The sequence below is a fragment of the Gracilinanus agilis genome, chromosome 1 (assembly GCF_016433145.1).
Source record: "Gracilinanus agilis isolate LMUSP501 chromosome 1, AgileGrace, whole genome shotgun sequence".
Classification (NCBI taxonomy): Eukaryota; Metazoa; Chordata; class Mammalia; order Didelphimorphia; family Didelphidae; genus Gracilinanus; species Gracilinanus agilis.
The window spans coordinates 71,876,077-71,892,904 of NC_058130.1; positions in this window are offsets into that span (position 1 = coordinate 71,876,077).

The following is a 16,828-nucleotide window of genomic DNA, read 5'->3' on the forward strand; positions in this document are numbered from 1 at the left end:
TTCTAGACAGAAGAGTAGAAGGAGCTAAACAATCAGGGTTAAGTTATTTATCTAGGGCCACATAGCTAGGAAGTGAACCAAGTCCTCCTGACAGCATGTCTTGTACTCAATCCATTGTGCTACCCAACTGCTTTGACAATTAACTTACAAAACTTTAGAATAAAATTACTATAATATGTGGTGAGAAATTTCTATTATCTTTTTCCCATTTTTGATTGGAAAGAATATCACAGAGTCATATAATTTTACAACTGGAAAGCACTTTCAAGATCAGCCCCCAACAGGTGGGGAAAGAAGTTGATAGGAAGAGAAAATTAATGCTTATTCATTGAAAAAATAAAATGAAAGTTTTAAAATACTTTTAGGTGAGCCCCCAATGTAATCTTATCCCATTAGTTAGCTACCCAAGAGGAGATGACTGTCTTTCTCAGTTGGAAGCCAGAGGTAACTGCAGGAAACAGCAAAGTAGAGCTGAGGGATAACAGTGGAGCCTTGAAGTATCTGGCATTTGTGACCCTGAGTTTGGCAAAAGAATAATACAGTATAGAGTAGGAGGTCTTGGGTGGTGTAATCTCATTACTAAGATACCACCTAAGAAGATACTATAAATGGCTGGGATTTAGTCTATAGATAGGAGACAGAGCAGCTTACTAGAGTGAAGGTAATCAAACTTTATGAGATCAGATTTGAGTCTCTTATGTGTCTTGTATTGTATAAATACAATGGTTCATTTAAAAACAACAGAATCAACCCCCAAAATGGTCATGTGCAATAATAATAATACCTCGTATTTATATAGAGCTTTAAGTTTTACAAAGCTCTTTACAAATAATACCACATGCCTATCCTCACAATAAACCTTAGAAATAGGTGATATAATTATCCCATTTTATAGTTCAGAAAACTGAGGCAGACATAAGTTACTTGATTTATCCTAGGATTTCATAGCTAATAAGACTTTGAAGTTGGATTTCAACTGAAATCTTCTTGATTCTTGGCCTGTTAGTTGCCTCTGAAAAAGTTTAATTCTTAGCTTTGCTCATATATCACAGAATGTGGGTATCAAAATAATGTAAAATCTAATTTACTTTTGGAAACTTAGGACACACTGATGTAGAATTGGAAATTATAGGACAGACAGAAATTAAATAAACATTTGGTTAAATGAGTTTTTAGATGCTTTTTTTTTAAACCCTTACCTTCCATCTTGGAGTCAATACTGAGTATTGTCTCCAAGGCAGAAGAATGGTAAGGGTAGGCAATGGGGGTCAAGTGACTTGCCCAGGGTCATACAGCTGGGAAGTGTATGAGGCCAGATTTGAACCTAGGACCTCCCATCTCTAGGGCTGGCTCTCAATCCACTGAGCTACCCAGCTGCCCCCTTTTAGATGCTTTTTAAAGCAACTATTTCTGGCTACTGTGATTAAAAATCACAATAATCTATATAATTCTATCTTAATATTTTATTTGTGTATTTTCTGAGCCAATCTATTAAGAATGGATCTCTAACTTTGGCCCCAATGAAGAGGATAGAACATAGGAATAAATAATCAGAGTAATTAATGAAATAATAGATATAACCATCACATACCAAAGGAATCATAGTATCTGACATGTGCATCTTTTCCTAGCTTGGAATCTAATGAACTGAAATTATTCCATTGAAAAATTGCTAATCTACTTTTTTTTTAATTCCTCAGGATAACTCTCAAGTTCCCAACAGAGCTGTCCATCTCGTGTTTAGAGAGCACATGTGTTCTGATCTATTTTGAATCAAGATAAACTGAACAGATTGTTATGTTAGTAACTGACAGTTATCCTCCCTAGATCCATTACTTTATTATGAGTAATTTATGATTGAATATTTTCCTTTAATGTTGTTATTCAATTGTTTTTTCAGTTGTTCCCAACTCTTGATGACCTCATTTGACATTTTTGGTCATGATACTAGACTCTTCAGCTCATTTTACAGATGAGAAAATTGAGGTAGAGTCAAATGACTTTCCCAGGTTCACACAGCTAGTGAATGTCTGGCATGAATTTGAACTCAGATCTCCTGACTCCAGGTATAGCACTATATCCATTATCCCACTTTGCTGCCCCCTGAACCACATATCTACCTGATGGAGGAGATACAGTAAGAGTTGGAAAGGATACTAAATGGCATCTAGTCCCAGCTTCCACATTTAAAGGAAACTTTTCTATAGATTTCCTGACAAATGCTATGCAATAACATCCTCTGTGTGTTGAAACACCTTTTGTTCCTACTGTGCTTTGTAAAATCCAAATGACCCTTCATAAAATTGTCAAAATAATATTTCTAAAACAAAATTTAAATGTCATTCTTTGACTCCAACCTTCACTTCTTCTTGAACAACACATAGTCTGGCATTTAAGGCCCTTCACAATCTAACTTGAATTAAATTGCCTCAGAATCATATGGAGAGGAAGCAATATGGCATAACTGAAAGAGCTTTGAATATGTTATTGATAAACCAGAGTTAAAAATCTTAACTCTGCCACATAGTACCTCTTTGTGACTTTGAACAAGTCAAAGTCTCAGGGACTTAATTTCATTTTTGTAAAATTAAGGGGTTAATTAGATAATTTCTCAGATCATTCCAACTCTAATTTCTATGATTCCATATTATTTACTCTTATTTCTCCACACCTTCCTTTAAGAACTCCCTATTCTGACTAAACTGAACAATTAGCTTGTTTCCTGATATTTTTTAATTTATGCCTATTGTAATTATCTGCTTTCAGGACCCTACTCAGGTTTGACCTATTGTATGAAATCTTTTATCTTCTTAATGAAAATGCTCTCTCTCTTTCTCTCTCTCTCCCTTCATTTTCTAGACTCTTTCCTTGTACTTATGGCATTCTCCTTTATATGATACTAATTAGATTATATGATACTAATTAGATTTTGTAGCTTCTAGAAGGAATGAAATTATTTTTCATTATTTTATTTCTAGCTCTAAGCACCATATCTTGTACAAAGTAGACAATAAACAGTGGTCACATTAAACTGAAAAACAATGGAAACCCTCATTTGACAATGAGGGAAGATAAAAGGTAGAAGCATCCAATTTCTATTTTGCTTCTGTTTCTTTTAGTTAATAAATTATCTTCAATCTGGAAAGAATAAAATACAAAATCATAGATGAATAAGAAGAGAAGCAATATGATATGATATACATAAAACTAGCCATCAAATTCAGAAGATATGAATACAGTTCCTTTCTCTAACATAGACTATTTCCATGAACATGGGCAAATCACTTAACATTTCTTTTGGTCCTAGGATACTTTCAAAAATGATGAATTACAAATGATCTAGTAAAATTTATACACCAGGAATTTTCCACAATCATGAATAAACTCTAGTGTCTTCCTGTTGCTTCTAAGAGATAATACAAAAAGCTATAGCATTCAAAGCCTTCTTAACCTAGCTTCTTCTTGTCATTACTGTATTCTTATAACTTGCTCCCCAATGTGTATTCTACCTTCCAATGACAGCCTCCTGGCTGTACCACAAAGAAGACCTTCTATCTCTCAGCTCTCAATATTTTCCCTGGCTAACACCTATGACAAGAATACTCTCCCTCCTCTACTGACTACTGACCTCCCTGGTTTCCTTTAAGTCCTGAGTAAATTGCTACAGGAAGCATTCCCCAAAGTCTTTTAATTGCAGTGTTTTCTTTTAATTAATTCTTTTTTATTCTTTATGTAGTTTGGTATATGTATTGTGCAGATGTATATATATATATATATATGTACATATATTTGCTTATAAATTTTCCTCATTAAATTATAAGCTCCTGAGAAGGACTGTCTTTTGTAGCTTTTTGTATACTGAGCCCTTAGCACAGTGCATGACACATAATATTGTTTGTTGTTGTTTGTTCTTCATTTTTGAAGTATACCAATGATTTTAAGAGGTGATATCTTGGCTTATACATAAATTGGATTTAAGTGAGGTAGAACAGAACACATTGTCAGATTCACTATCTATGCCAGAATCATACAATTCCAGTGGCAAGACAAAAGTCTCAAAGACTTGTGATGACCTGAGTGTCTTCAGTGTCTGCCCAAGCTCTAAGCAGTCCCCAGTACCTGCTATAGGTGCCTTCATGGTGGTTGGAACAAACTGTACTCATGTGAGGAATTACCAAGGGAAGTCTTCACTTCACATTCATGGGGTAGAAACACCCCTAACTCTCTGATTTGGGGCCCATCTATTGCTCTCAACTTGGATTAGTCTATCTGCCAACACAGTTTACCAGGTTGTTGCACCAGTCATGCTGCAGTTTTTTTAGAGCCATAATTAAGAGTTGAATGCCAAGGGGACACCAAAGGTGGATGAACAGACTTGAATAAGTTTTTGTAAGTCCTTACACCAGAAGAATTACCAATACATCCCATAAAAGCACATAACAAGACTTAATTTGTGCTCAATAAATATTTATTGGTTGATGAAACTAAAGGTCATTATAAAAATATGGTAAAAGACATTGGTAGTATATATATTAATAGGTTCAAATCACCTAGTCTCAATAAACTATCTTCCAAAATAATGAAATAATTTGACAAGTAAACTATTCTATGTTCACTTAACTTATTTATAGTTTCCCTCTTTATATCAAGTCATTCACCCATTCTGAATTTATCTTGGTGTAAGGTGTGAGATGTTGATCTAGACCTAATCTCTCCCATATTGTTTTCCAAATTTCCCAGCAGTTTTTGTCAAATAGTGGATTTTTGTCCCAAAAGTTGGGCTCTTTGGGTTTATCATACACTGTCTTGCTGATGTCACTTACCCCAAGTCTATTCCACTGATCCTTCCTTCTGTCTCTTAGCCAGTACCATACCATTTTGATGACTGCTGCTTTATAGTACAGTTTAATATCTGGTACTGCTAGGCCCCCTTCCTTCATGTTTTTTTCATTATTTCCCTTAACATTCTTGATCTTTTGTTATTCCAGATGAACTTTATTATAGTTTTTCCTTATTCAGTAAAAAAGTTTTTTGGTAGTTTGGTAGGTATGATGCTAAATAGGTAAATTATTTTGGGTAGAATGGTCATGGACACAGTATTCTTGATTAACCATACATCATTAGTAAAAATATTGTGGACTAAGTATAGGGTTGTGCATGAGATTAGAGGGCAATAGATGAAATGAGATTTATTCTGTGTGGTCAAAAAGGAGAGAATAACACCAAAGGTATTATGCTTTATATATAAGCAATAAGTGTTGCTGTGGACAGCAAAATCCATTTGCTATACATGTTTCTTTCTCTCCTTCCAGAAGCAGAATCTCTATTTCTCTTCTCTTCTCTTCTCTTCTCCTCTGCCTCTCCTCTTTTTCCTCTTTATTTTTGACCTTTTTTGTCTCTCTGACCCTATCTCTGTCTCTCTGTGTCTCTTTCATTGTCTATTTCTGTGACTCTGTCTTTCTAATCCTGTCTATCTCTTTGTGTCTCTCTCCTTCCTTCTCCCTCAGAAGGAACCAAATTCAAAATCAAGAGGAATCTTTTCCCTGACTTTTTTCAAGAATAAATAGGATTATTATAAAATAAAATAATATCAGCTTGACAACATTGCTATGCTTTTAATACAAAAAAGTAACTTTCCAGGCAGATATACACCACTAAGAATGACAACCTAAGCATTCCCCTCAGTAGCATCTGATCTCAATTAAAGAAATGTACACAAGATAATTGAGATCACTTTCATTTTTTAGCTGGAGAAACTAGTATTTAAAATACCAATAAATAAATAAATAAAAGCTTAAAAGAGAAACAGGAGAGTTTGGATTTAAATCTCTTTCTGAAAGAACCTTAAGAGAGAAGGGTGGAGGAATAGTGGAAAGCAGAAAAGCATCTTCATTTGCCTGTATTTGTGGCCACTGGAATCACATTAACAATTCGAATTAGAGTGGATGAGCAATTGGAGTTATTTTCCACACTGCTTATTGGTCTCTCTGGACAAATATATTGGCAGTTTTGGCAGATATGTGCAAGACTGAGAACACCATAATTCCATCATCTATTTCTTTTCTGTTCTACTCCAACTCCAAATAATGAACTTCTACAAGTCTAGCCTGCAAATTCTTACCTAGCTTTTGAAACTCTATAATAGTTTCTTTAAGATCTTAAACTAAAAAAAATACCTTAGCTAGCTTCAGTATATCTACTCTTCTATCAAGCAAATAATTGGTCCCCTTCAGTGATGAGCTTCTGAATAGGAGTAGTGAGGTGTCTGTAAAGTCAGAATAAATTCTGTTATGCTTTTAATGGTTCAGAATTGTCAAAACTAGTCTACAGTATATGAGCTAACTTGATGTCAGATCCTGTCTCATTCTTCTGGCTAAAAACAGAAACAGTATAAAACCTTAAAATTTCCTCTTATAAATTAGATGAAATGAATTTAATAATGTCCTGTGCAATTTCTTTTTGGACATAGTTTTATTCCCAGGGCATAAGATATATGCTTCGGAGGGTAGCTTAGCATGTAACATTCAAATGATGTCTTAGCTGTATTTAACTCTTTTCAAAGAGTAAGTTTGTTTGAAGTTATTCTCCCTTTTCCAAGAGAGAAAACAATCAAGGTCACCTTTTACCATATAGTGGGTTCAGGTTTCCTCATCATTGGAATTCACTGAAAGTCTTTTCCTTAGTTGCCAGAATATCTCTGCTTTGAGAATTAAGGGAGATTTTCAATAGCCTTTGAGGAATACACACCATAAATGCTAAATCCTAATGAATCTTTATTAGTTTTTATTTATACACTGAGATAATTTATCTCTAGGAATTTAAAAAGAAAATAATTCCTTCCTTGAACATTTATCTCTTCAATACTTCCTAAAAATAATGAGATTGATGAAATTAGCATATAGGCCCTCAACAATAGGTTGCTTTAAATTTAATAATGCATTCTTCACAGGATCAAATATTGCTTTGGATATGAATATGAGATGATATTTTGATCTACCAATGAGGGACATTGTGAATATACTTCTAAAAAGGAGAAAAATAATGTCCATTCATTTATGCTACACATTAAATTGGCTTTGGTACCATTGTTTTCTCCTATTCAGACACAAGTTCTGAGAAATAAAGTTTTCATGATGTAATTTTGTTGTTCAAAAGGGGGGGAAAAGGGAGGATACTATGAGGACAATACTAGATTCTGCAGAGTAAATTACTGAATTCCTTTATGAATGAAAAAACTATTGGAAATGAACCAAATTCTTGCATTCTAATTGATAGTAGTTACTTCAGATGCTGCTGTTGGCTTTCTGTTCCGTTTTCTATGGGATGTGAAACTGCCAATTATAAAAAGCACTTGGTTCTGATGTTGTAACTTTCTCAAATCAGAAATTTACATCTGTACTTTCTTTGATCCTCTCAGGAGCACAATTGCTCAATCATTATTATTGAGGCACTGAGCCTTGGCCAAAAAAGATGAAGAATGCAGATATTTTTATTAAAGGCTTTCTGTCAGCAGACTGAGATTCAGCATATTCCTTTTAATGAAAAGGCTAAGAGCAGATTTAATAGCCTAAAGACTTTTCCATTAGTGACTCCTGCAATTGCTACTCTCCCAAAGCCCTTGGGTCTGAAAGTCATTTTATATTCTTACCATCTACTGCTGTCATATATGCTCATTTTTACTTGAGCACTCTAGAAGGCAGCTTTAAATTTTTTTATATATTCCTATTCTTTTTGTTTGAAGAAAAAGTTACTGAGTGAAACTTTACCTTTGGGAAAAGGCAATGGGGTGAATTTAAGTAGCTTCAAGTCTGAGACCTCATCTTATCTAAAGAGTGATTTAAAATTTAGGGAGGGGTATATTAAGGCAAAGGTTATGGACTGCAGGAACCCCAAACTACCTATTTGATTCCTAGTCTTTACCTATACCAGAAACCTGAAGGTGCTTGAATGGAAAAATTTTTTTAATTGAGTTCCTTTAGAATTACATGTGGAGACTCTAGATAGCAACCAGAAATACAGTCAATGTTAAAAAGATTCTTTCAGTGACAAAGACTCAAATAAGAGTTCAGCCTGAGAGAGACTGAGCAGCAATCCAAAACACACTTTGCTACTTTAACTGGTGAGTAAGCTGACCGAATATGGCTGACTGGAGTCTGGAATGGCATTTAAAGACTAGTAGATTAAACAAAAGAGTATCTGAGGAAGTTACCCTAAGAATTGAAAACCTTATTATGTTAGAGCCCAGTAGAGATGCTTGTTAGAGTTCAAAATACCAGAAGGAAAAAATGAGCAAAAGATCATGGCTCACCGTAATTTTATACATGTTGAAGAGTATGTAGCATCATCAAAGGCAGAGAAGAACTCCAGAAGGAATACAACTTTAGAATTATGATGTGTTGTACTGGCTGTATGTACTCATAATCTAGGAGTATCCTTGGAAAATCATGAGACCCTCTAAGAGTATTCCCTTGAGATTCATATGTCTATGTAAATCTATTGGTGCAGATATTTGCTATACATATATACACAGACACACACCACTGAGGATTGTTGTATGGATAAAATGAGATGTTATCTGTAATTTGCTTTGCAATCTGTAGATGCTAAAATACTAGTCATTTTCATTAGGTCTGAAGTCATTATTGTAGATATTTTACTATCAAAATTAGAAAACATCTAGTTTTAAAAAGATATAAAATAAAGAAGATATAATATATTTTATAATATGTTCATGTATAATTATGATAAGAAAATATAAAAAAGATATAAAAAGATATAAAATAAAAAGCTATAAAATTAAGCCACATGCCAAAATAAGTTTACATGTCCATATGTGTATGTAAACACAGGAACATACATAGATACACATATATTTCACACATGTACACATCAATCAATTAATATTTATTGTGTCTAATGTATGCCAGCCTCTGTGCTGACACATATCCTTTTTTCACTGCTGGTATATGTCTCTTACCTACTTCAGATATCTCTGTGAGAGTATATCCCATTTATTTATTCATGGAGAGAGATACTTCTTATCACAATTTGGTGATACTTTTAAATTCTATATCTTGTTGTAACTAATATGTTATATTATATTAGTTATAATGAGGGTTTGTGAGCTACTGGTAATATTTATGTAACATTTAAAGTTACCAAATTATACCACAAATATTATTTCATTTTATTACCATGATAACTCTTAGGGGTATGTACTATTTTCCCCATTTAATAGATGAGTCAACTAAAACAGACAGAGATTAAGAGAATAACATAGCTCTTAAGTGTCTGAGGCTAGATTGAAACTGAGGTATTCTTAAATCTGGTCTCAGACACTTCCTCGCTATGTGAGACCTCAATTAAATCACATAATCCTATTTGTCTCAGTTTACTTATTTGTAAAATGAGATGGAGAAGAAAATGGTAAAATACTCTAATATGTTTACCAAGAAATCCTCATATGGAGACACGAATAGGTATGATGGGAAGAACTGAATAAAAACAACTTCTTAATACCATATCTATATCATCTCAATCCATTTTGTCACTTTGTTGTTTCAGGTTTGAAGTTGTTGATCCATAGTACAACATGAATATAGACTAGTTTGCAAAGGATCCACTTAAGAAGTTCTCAAGGTCTAAATTAATTGTAGCAAATATCCACACTCTGAGAGTCAATATAGTTTTATAGAGTGAATAAGAAGCATTCTGAGAAAAGTGTGGTAAATTTGTTCTGTGAATGAACTAGTTAGTTTTGGAAGTAAAAACAGATAAAAAACAAAAGTGAAAATACATTCCTTATAAAAACATTAGGAGAGAATGGAGCTTTCCTTAAAGTGATAAATGGCATCTATCTAAAAGCATCAGAAAGGATTATCTATAATGAACATAAACTAGAAACCTTCCCAGTGAGATCAGGGATGAGGCAGGCAAACCCCATTATCACTATTACTATTTAATATCATACTAGAAATACAAGTTATAGTTATAAGAGCAGAAAATAATTGAAGGAATTAGAAAAGGCAATTGGGAAACAAAGTTATCCCTCTTTGCAGATATGATAATATACATAAAGAACTCCAGAGAACCAAACAAAAACTAATAAAAATAATTTAAAATGTTATCAAAATTGCAGGATACATAAATCATCATCATTTCTATTTACCACTGACAAAACCCAAAAGAAAAATTGAAAAGGAAATTCCATTCAAAATAACTGTCAATGATATAAAGTTCCTGAAGCTATATCTACCAGACAAACCCAGAAAGTATATAAACATAATTACAAAACACTTTGTACACAAATAAAATAAGACTTAAACAATTGAAAAAATGCATTAATTTTCATAAATTGGCTGAGACAGTAAAATAAAAATGACAATCATTTCTAAAATAATTTACCAATTAAGTACCATAACAATCAAACTTCCCAAAAATTATTTGCTCTAAGTAGAAAAATATTTAAAAATTCATTTGGAAGAAAAGGCCAAAGGTATTAATGAAAAAAACTATGAAGGAAGAAAGCCTCCCCATAACAGACCTCAGACTATACTATAAAGTAGTGATCATTAAAAACAATCGGGTAAAGACCACAAAATAAAATAGTGGATTAGTGGAATATGTTAGGTAATCAATAGGCAGTAGTTAATGAACTTAGTAATTTAGTATTTCTTGAACTCAAAGATCCAAGTTTTGGGGTGAAACAACTCATTAATTGACAAAAAACTGCTGGGAAAACTGGAAAATTATATGACAGAACAAGGCATAGACCAGCATTTTAGAAGAACATAAAATCAAAATGAATACTTGATCTGGAAACAAAGAGTTGCACCATAAAAAAAAAATAGTGGACCAAGGAAATGTATACCTGTTAGACTTACAGATAAAGGAAAAAAATGATGAACAAATGCAACAAAGAGAACATTACGAAAACAAAATGAATAAATTTGATTCCACTCTCCATCTTGGGCTGCCACTTCTCAAGGAGGTTTTGGCCTCAGGACACATCCATCTCTGCAGATCTGCTCCACATGGCTCAATACAACCTATCAATAGGGCAGATAAGAAGCCTTCAGAGGGCAGTAAAGCTCAAACTCCAATACCCCACACCCATGAACTATACTGAGAGCTTAGCACAGTGGAGAGAGGTGACTAAGATCCCAGGGATAAGACTACAACTTCAACAGAATACATTGCTACCAAGAACTACTCCTGGCAGCTGGGAAAGATCCTATATCAGGGCTCATTAATACTTCATCAGTCTAATCTTGTCAATCAGTAGAGCAGAGAAGAAGCCCCTTCAGGACAGAATAGCCCAAATACAAAGATCTAGCAAATAAACAAAGGATCAAGATTACAGCCAATAACAGGGGGGAAAGAATGGAAAAAATGAGTTAAAAAATAGAAAAAAGTAAAAAGGAATTACAATCAACAGCTTCTACCCTGGTAATAAATAAAGAACAAATGGAACAGAGAAGGACCAAGGTAAAACACAGGAACTCCAGAGAATTGGACACAGGCTTTGGAAGAACTCAAAAGACAATTTAAAAAACATTAAGAGAAACTAAAGACAATTGGGAAAAGAACTTAAAAAGCAAAATAAGTCCTCTGGAAACAGCCACATGAACTAAAACAAGAAAATAGTGTCCTGAAAGCCAGAATTGACCAGCTTGAAAACAAGGCAAAGAAAATGAAAGATGACCTACAAAGAAAAACAGACCAGAAGGAGGATGTCCAAAAAGTCCAGAATGAAATTTAGTCTTTAAAAATTAGAATCTAACAACTAGAAGTAAATGACTTCTCAAGGCAAAAAGAGTCTATAAAACAAAATCAAAAGAATGGAAAAATTGATGATGAAAACAACAAATTTTGGGGAAAATATAAAAAGAGTCTCTGTCAAAGCCTAAACTCAAATATATAGAGATGAGTCAAATTTATGAGAATCCAAAGCATTCCCCGGTTGATTAAATAAATGTCAAAAAATATGAACAGGTAGTTCTCAGAGGAAGAAATTAAAACTACCTATACTAATGAGAAAAATTATCAGGAGCTGCTGGGTGGCTAAGTGGGTTGAGAACCAGGACTAGAGACGGGAGGTCCTGGGTTCAAATCTGGCCTCAGACACTTTCTAGCTGTGTGACCCTGGGCAAGTCACTTGACCCCCATTGCCTAGCCCTTACCACTCTTCTGCCTTGGAACCAATACAGAGTATTGATTCCAAGATGGAAGGTAAGGCTTTAAAACAAACAATGAAAGGAAGGAAGGAAGGAAGGAAGGAAGGAAGGAAGGAAAGAAAGAAGAAAAAGAAAAATTCTCCAAATCTCTATTTTTTAGAGACATGAAAATTCAAATAAATCTGATGTACAAATTAACACTTATCAGATTGGTCAATATGATCAAAAAGTAAAATGATAAATGCTGGGGGGGTGGAAAAATGGAACAATATTATACTGTTGAGGGAAGTGTGAACTTACATAACTATTCTGGAGAGCAATGTGGAACCATGTTGAAAGGGCCATAAAACTATGTATAGCCTTTAACATAACATTACCACATCAGGGAATGATTCCCAGAGAGATCAGATAAAAGGGAAAAGGACTTATTTGTACCAAAATATTAGAGCAGTTCTTTTGGTAGTGGTAAACAATTGAAAACTGAAGGGATGTCTATAGATTGGGGAATAGCTGAACAACTTGTGGTATATGGTTGTAATGGAATACTATTTTGCCATAAAGAGATATAAACAGACAATTTTCAGATGAAAAATCAAAGCCATATATATTTTGTATATATATGTAGAATAAAAAAAATTAGAACTCACTATTGATTAGAGAAATGCAAACCAAAACAATTCTGAGATATCATCTCATGCCCATCAGATTGGTTAAAATGACAAAAGAATAAAATGACAAATGTTGAAGGTGATGTAGAAAAATGGGGGCACTAATATATTGTTGCTGGAATTGAAAACTGATCTGACAGTTTTGTCGAGTAATTTGAAATTACACCCAGAGAGTTATAAAATTGTTTATAACCTTAGACCCAACTTACTTCTGGATCTATTTCCCAAGATCAGGGAAAAAGAAAAAGGACCTCTATGTTCCAAAATATTTATAGCATCTCTTAGTGATGGCAAAGAATTGAGAATTGAGTAGATGATCATCACTTGGGGAATGGCTATACAAATTGTGGCATATGATTGTGGTGGTATACTACTGCTTCATAAGAAGCAAGGAGCAGACTAATTAAAAAAACTTGGAAAGAATTACATGGAAAATTGAATAGTGAAATGAATAGAACTAAGAAAATACTACATACAATTATGCATTTAATTCTTGAAGAATAACTTGTGAATATCACCTTCAGAGAATTAACTTAAAATGGAAAATATAAAATACATAATATATGTATAATATATATGCATATATATCTGCCTTCCAGATGATGCCTCCTATGATGTGAGGAGTGGGAGAGGTTGAAATACTTGTAAGTAAATTCAATGAATATAAACAAAGATAAGTCATAGCTTTCAAATGACAGCACTTTGAGACAACTCACATTTTACATCTAAACTCTAGCATCATGGTCATCACTTCCTTCCCAAGAACATTTTTCTCATTCATAAAATGAAGAACAAAAACTAAATCAATATATCTCAAACTACAGTTTAATTTGGAAAAAATGAATCCAAATTCTTTATGCAGGCTTATTTACATTTCCCCTTTTCTCACAATTTCATCTCAGATTCTAAGCTGGTATTAATCAGGATACTGGGAAAAGTAAAGGGTAACTGAGGACAAGGGCAAAGCAAAAAAAAATATTACTTTCTTATTTTTAGATATTAGATAAAAGAAATAAGGATCTTTAGCAATTTAGTTTTGCTACCAACAAAACTACTTACACTATTATTTGGGAAAATATTGAAGTGATTTCTAGAATTTGTTAAAAGTAATTGTATTACTTAATAATAAGACCTTGTAGGACTATAGGATTGTAGTGATGTATGACTAACAGTTTTTGCTTTGATGCAAGTTGAGATAATTTATTCCTTATGGAAATGGGTATTCACCAAGTTTGTTACTCTTTTTTAAGCAGTATATTCATAATATCTGTTGTCATTATGCCTATATAATATCTGGCTAAAAAAAGGGAAACATCCGCAAAATTAGTCTTTATGAGACAGTAGATTGAAAGTTGGTTCCTATTCAGGATGGCAAGTGTTCAAGTCCTACCTTTGACACATATTGTCTTGGTTACTTTGGAAAGGAAGCTTAACTCTCAGTATTCTAGGAAACTATTGAAAATTACAAAGTGCAGATATCAGCATTGGAAGAGATATTTCTATACCTGAGACTTCTTCAGAGAAAAGAAAGCAGAAACCCAGTCCTTTTCTTATCCCAATTAAGTGATATACAATGGACATATGGATATTTCTTTAAATAGTATATCAAATCAGAGATACATTTGAGTTAATCCAAATAAAATGAGAAAAATAGCATACACTGTGCACGTTTTTCCTTTAATATTGACACTTATTTTAACATATTCAGCTGAGGTTGTATAGGCTTCTAGGCTTGTGGAAATAGCTGATTAGATAGTCTAATTTTTCCCTAATCCTGGTTCCCAGGAGGGAACTTGTCACAACTTTTCTTGCACCACAGGAAACCCTTAAGTATAGGTTTTCTCCCATGAAGATGTCTTATTTTTTCCTGTGATTTGTCTTTCATTTTGTTTCAACCTATATTTTTAGGATTAAGTGTTAAAACTCATGGATTTGGATATCTAATTTAAGATACTATTGAGCTGAGTATCAATACACAGGAAATATAGTGTATTTGCTACATATAGGGGGAATAAGAGATGAAAAGGAATTCAACACAATTTTTTGCTGTAAATTTTTTGCAATAATTTTGAAGTATTTATCATGAAATCATGAACAGATTTGGAAATCCAAAAGCAGTCAATTAATAATTGTACAACATTCTCCTGGTTCTGCTCATTTCACTCTGCTTCAGTTCATGGAGGTTCTTCCAGTTCATATGGATATCAAGCAGTTCATGTTTCTTATAGCACAATAGAATTCCATCACCATCATAACACACTTTGTTCAGCCATTCCCCAACTAAGGGACACCCCCTCTTTTGTGGATGTTCTTTGACACAGGCCATTTGATTTTAATCACTGTGATCTGGCACATCTCTATGCTCCATAGTTACTGACAAGGAATAATATTTTTTTTAAATAGAGGAGGTAAACTCCATGGTGCATTGAATAGAATGTCAGGCATGGAGTCAGGAAAACTCTTCTTAGTGAGTTCAAATTGGGCCTCAGACATTTACTAGCTGTGGGTACATCACTTAACACTGTTTGCCTCAGTTTGCTCATCTCTAAAATAAGCTGCAGAAGAAAATGTCAAACCACTTCAGTATCTTTGCCAAAAAAACCCAAACTGGGGCCTGGCACAAGCAGAAATGATTGAATGAGAACAAAAAATGGAGAAAGCTGTAAATAGAGAAAGAGTCATGTGCAGATGATCATGGATGAAGAGGGTTGAGGTAAATATCCTGATATCACTACGTTAATAAATCAGTGATAGTGACTCCTGCTTTGGGGCTACTTGTAGAAGAATCCTGAAACTACCTTTCCTCCGTGTGTCTAATTTGTCTTTGTGGGTTGAAGCAAACATTACTACTAATGAATACTGTAATGGGAAAACCTAGGATACCAATAAGTCAATTCACTGGCCCTCTATTGTTCACAGAGCCCTTATCTAGTAAAATTATGTGTGAGATGAGATTACAACCAAGTCTGAGGCAAACGATATTTTCTCTTCCTTCTACTCCAGAGTATTCTCTCATAAGGGTGGTCAGAAGAGCTTCCAACAATAAACCGTCCACAGCTCAAATCCCTAGGATCCAAACTACTCTATTTTACCCAAATTCACAGTGCATGACTAAGCTTCCCAAGATAATTCTTCCTGTTACATCTAGTTTAAATATATTTGATTGACTGGTTAATTAATGCAAAAAGGATACCTAGACCTTATTCACCTCTGATTAATTCAGTTAAAATGTTCTCAAATACAAATGTATCTGGGTTATATGTTGTGGCAGTTATTTTAAGTGGAAAGAAGTACAATTATTGAATGATTGTCTCATTTGAACCTCATCATTACATCAAGATGAAATTCTTTGAGGCATGTCTTTTACACTAGACCACAATTAACAGAGGTAGCATCTATTAGAGAAAAAGAATGAATGCTATTTTTAACACAATAAGCGTTACTCATTTAATAGGTAGACAGATGGAAAGACAGTCAGACAGACAGATGGATAGATAAATAGATGAAGAAAAAAGTTGAAATAGAAAGTACTTAATTTACTCCAAGCTACTTCTATTTCTTAAAATTTTCCTCAGCTTTGTTGTTTTCTCACATATTATATATAAACAAAAATATATACACACATACATATTATATTATATATATATATGAATTTTATTCTATATTAAATTTATATTATATAGACACATTGTATATACACACATGAAATCACAGGACTATATGGGATTTTCCTGCAGGACTAGCATCTCCAGTCTGAGGGCTCTTCTACTTTTTTTTTTTATTTTAAACCCTTAACTTCTGTGTATTGACTTATAGGTGGAAGATTGGTAAGGGTAGGCAATGGGGGTCAAGTGACTTGCCCAGGGTCACTCAGCTGGGAAGTGTCTGAGGCTGGACTTGAACCCAGAACCTCCCGTTTCTAGGCCTGGCTCTCAATCCACTGAGCTACCCAGCTGCCCCTCTGCAATACTTATTGTGGAATCA